The sequence below is a fragment of the Puntigrus tetrazona genome, chromosome 20 (assembly GCF_018831695.1).
Source record: "Puntigrus tetrazona isolate hp1 chromosome 20, ASM1883169v1, whole genome shotgun sequence".
NCBI lineage: Eukaryota > Metazoa > Chordata > Actinopteri > Cypriniformes > Cyprinidae > Puntigrus > Puntigrus tetrazona.
Window position 1 is genome coordinate 2279019 of NC_056718.1, and position 4398 is coordinate 2283416.

At 42.6% G+C, this 4398-nt stretch overlaps 1 non-coding gene across 1 annotated transcript; it reads left to right on the forward strand.

The window, feature by feature from the left end:
* Positions 1-1330: 1330 nt before the first annotated feature.
* Positions 1331-1409, forward strand: trnag-gcc. The gene has a single exon. It is a non-coding gene; the product is annotated as a tRNA-Gly (tRNA).
* Positions 1410-4398: the final 2989 nt, after the last annotated feature.

Below are 4398 nucleotides of genomic sequence, written 5' to 3' on the forward strand. Positions count from 1 at the left end.
TATAACAACGACAAACCATGGTTCACTGGTAAATGAGCATGCTGTTCTCCAGCGAGGTTCGCTTCCCAAAATACACAGACTGAACGGAGTGTCTTTCAGGGGTTTGACTCTAGCACAATGGCACACACCCGCCCACGTGGCGGTCCTTGGTGGTTCAGTGGTAGAATTCTCGCCTGCCACGCGGGAGACCGGGTTCGATTCGGCCAATGCTGGCAAAACCATTGCCTATGCAGTGGCGGACGAGAACACAACCTGGTTTAGCTGTCCTTAAAATTGAACCTGAAATTAAGTTCTACTCATAAAAATACCTGCGAATGTCATTGTTTTTTTTTTTAATTTAACATTGGTCAATAATACCTTCCTGATAGAGACTGGAAGAATTCTCGCCTGCCACACGGGAAACCCGTTACCGATTCGGCCAATTAAAAAAAAAAAGGTTACCATTATTTCAGAATTGTGAGTCTTTAAAACTCTTCTTAACACTAAAGCATGTTTTGCTTAAGGGACTTTCGTCTTCCTTTTCAATCACGTGATTCATCAGTCTGTCCAACGAGCTGCTTGGGCCATCTCATAACGACCTACAGATAAGAGCTGAAAACAGCTATACCTGTGCTTAGGATTGTAAAACAATGGACTAACGAAACAGAGACAACCTTACAAACCTGTTTCTCTCTCACCTTTGGGACTGTCTTTGAAGCTGCTGCCACAGAAACGGTAACATCATATAATCAGTTTCTGTGAGGACATATGCATTCCTACCAGGACTTATTTAACTTATAACAACGACAAACCATGGTTCACTGGTAAATGAGCGTGCTGTTCTCTGAAATGAGGTTTCCTTTTTTCAGAATTATTAGTCTTTAAAACTCTTCTTAGCAGCTAAAGCATGTTTTGCTAAAGGGACTTCTCTCTTCCTTTTCGGTCACGTGACTCATCAGTCTGTCAATTAGCTGCTTTGGGAGCTCCTGTTTACTGCTTGGTTCCTCTCATAACGACCTACAGATAAGAGCTGAAAACAGCTATACCTGTGCTTAGGATTGTAAAACAATGGTCTAATGAAACAGAGACAAACTTACAAACCTGTTTCTCTCTCACCTTTGGGACTGTCTTTGAAGCTGCTGCCACAGAAACGGTAACATCATATATCAGTTTCTGTGAGGAAATATGCATTCCTACCAGGACTTATTTAACTTATAACAACGACAAACCATGGTTCACTGGTAAATGAGCATGCTGTTCTCCAGCGAGGTTCGCTTCCCAAAATACACAGACTGAGCGGAGTGTCTTTCAGGAGTTTGACTCTAGCACAATGGCACACCCCGCCCACGTGGCATTCCTTGGTGGTTCAGTGGTAGAATTCTCGCCTGCCTGCCACGCGGGAGACCCGGGTTCGATTCCCGGCCAATGCTGGCAGAACCATTGCCTATGCAGTGGCGGACGAGAACACAACCTGGTTTAGCTGTCCTTAAAATTGAACCTGAAATTAAGTTCTACTCATAAAATACCTGCGAATGTCATTGTTTTTTTAATTTAACATTGGTCAATAATACCTTCCTGATAGAGACTGGAAGAATTCTGCGCCTGCCACCACGGGAAACCCGTTACCGATTCCCGGCCAATTAAAAAAAAAAGGTTACCATTATTTCAGAATTGTGAGTCTTTAAAACTCTTCTTAACACTAAAGCATGTTTTGCTTAAGGGACGTTCGTCTTCCTTTTCAGTCACGTGATTCATCAGTCTGTCCAACGAGCTGCTTTGGGAGCTCCTGTTTACTGCTTGGTCCATCTCATAACGACCTACAGATAAGAGCTGAAAACAGCTATACCTGTGCTTAGGATTGTAAAACAATGGACTAACGAAACAGAGACAACCTTACAAACCTGTTTCTCTCTCACCTTTGGGACTGTCTTTGAAGCTGCTGCCACAGAAACGGTAACATCATATAATCAGTTTCTGTGAGGACATATGCATTCCTACCAGGACTTATTTAACTTATAACAACGACAAACCATGGTTCTCTGAAATGAGGTTTCCTTTTTTCAGAATTATTAGTCTTTAAAACTCTTCTTAACGCTAAAGCATGTTTTGCTAAAGGGACTTCTCTCTTCCTTTTCGGTCACGTGACTCATCAGTCTGTCAATTAGCTGCTTTGGGAGCTCCTGTTTACTGCTTGGTTCCTCTCATAACGACCTACAGATAAGAGCTGAAAACAGCTATACCTGTGCTTAGGATTGTAAAACAATGGTCTAATGAAACAGAGACAAACTTACAAACCTGTTTCTCTCTCACCTTTGGGACTGTCTTTGAAGCTGCTGCCACAGAAAGCGGTAACATCATATATCAGTTTCTGTGAGGAAATATGCATTCCTACCAGGACTTATTTAACTTATAACAACGACAAACCATGGTTCACTGGTAAATGAGCATGCTGTTCTCCAAAGGGGTTCGCTTCCCAATACACAGACTGAGCGGAGTGTCTTTCAGGGTTTGACTCTAGCACAATGGCACACCCGCCCACGTGGCGGTCCTTGGTGGTTCAGTGGTAGAATTCTCGCCTGCCACGCGGGAGACCCGGGTTCGATTCGGCCAATGCTGGCAAAACCATTGCCTATGCAGTGGCGGACGAGAACACAACCTGGTTTAGCTCTCCTTAAAATTGAACCTGAAATTAAGTTCTACTCATAAAATACCTGCGAATGTCATTGTTTTTTTTTTTTAATTTAACATTGGTCAATAATACCTTCCTGATAGAGACTGGAAGAATTCTCGCCTGCCACACGGGAACCCGTTACCGATTCCCGGCCAATTAAAAAAAAAAAGGTTACCATTATTTCAGAATTGTGAGTCTTTAAAACTCTTCTTAACACTAAAGCATGTTTTGCTTAAGGGACGTTCGTCTTCCTTTTCAGTCACGTGATTCATCAGTCTGTCCAACGAGCTGCTTTGGGAGCTCCTGTTTACTGCTTGGTCCATCTCATAACGACCTACAGATAAGAGCTGAAAACAGCTATACCTGTGCTTAGGATTGTAAAACAATGGACTAACGAAACAGAGACAACCTTACAAACCTGTTTCTCTCTCACCTTTGGGACTGTCTTTGAAGCTGCTGCCACAGAAACGGTAACATCATATAATCAGTTTCTGTGAGGACATATGCATTCCTACCAGGACTTATTTAACTTATAACAACGACAAACCATGGTTCACTGGTAAATGAGCGTGCTGTTCTCTGAAATGAGGTTTCCTTTTTCAGAATTATTAGTCTTTAAAACTCTTCTTAACGCTAAAGCATGTTTTGCTAAAGGGACTTCTCTCTTCCTTTTCGGTCACGTGACTCATCAGTCTGTCAATTAGCTGCTTTGGGAGCTCCTGTTTACTGCTTGGTTCCTCTCATAACGACCTACAGATAAGAGCTGAAAACAGCTATACCTGTGCTTAGGATTGTAAAACAATGGTCTAATGAAACAGAGACAAACTTACAAACCTGTTTCTCTCTCACCTTTGGGACTGTCTTTGAAGCTGCTGCCACAGAAGCGGTAACATCATATATCAGTTTCTGTGAGGAAATATCACATTCCTACCAGGACTTATTTAACTTATAACAACGACAAACCATGGTTCACTGGTAAATGGCGTGCTGTTCTCCAACGAGGGTTCGCTTCCCAAAATACACAGACTGAGCGGAGTGTCTTTCAGGGTTTGACTCTAGCACAATGGCACACCCGCCCACGTGGCGGTCCTTGGTGGTTCAGTGGTAGAATTCTCGCCTGCCACGCGGGAGACCGGGTTCGATTCGGCCAATGCTGGCAGAACCATTGCCTATGCAGTGGCGGACGAGAACACAACCTGGTTTAGCTGTCCTTAAAATTGAACCTGAAATTAAGTTCTACTCATAAAATACCTGCGAATGTCATTGTTTTTTTTTTTAATTTAACATTGGTCAATAATACCTTCCTGATAGAGACTGGAAGAATTTCTCGCCTGCCACCACGGGAAACCCGTTACCGATTCGGCCAATTAAAAAAAAAAAGGTTACCATTATTTCAGAATTGTGAGTCTTTAAAACTCTTCTTAACACTAAAGCATGTTTTGCTTAAGGAACGTTCGTCTTCCTTTTCAGTCACGTGATTCATCAGTCTGTCCAACGAGCTGCTTTGGGAGCTCCTGTTTACTGCTTGGTCCATCTCATAACGACCTACAGATAAGAGCTGAAAACAGCTATACCTGTGCTTAGGATTGTAAAACAATGGACTAACAGAAACAGAGACAACCTTACAAACCTGTTTCTCTCTCACCTTTGGGACTGTCTTTGAAGCTGCTGCCACAGAAGCGGTAACATCATATAATCAGTTTCTGTGAGGACATATGCATTCCTACCAGGACTTATTTAACTTATAA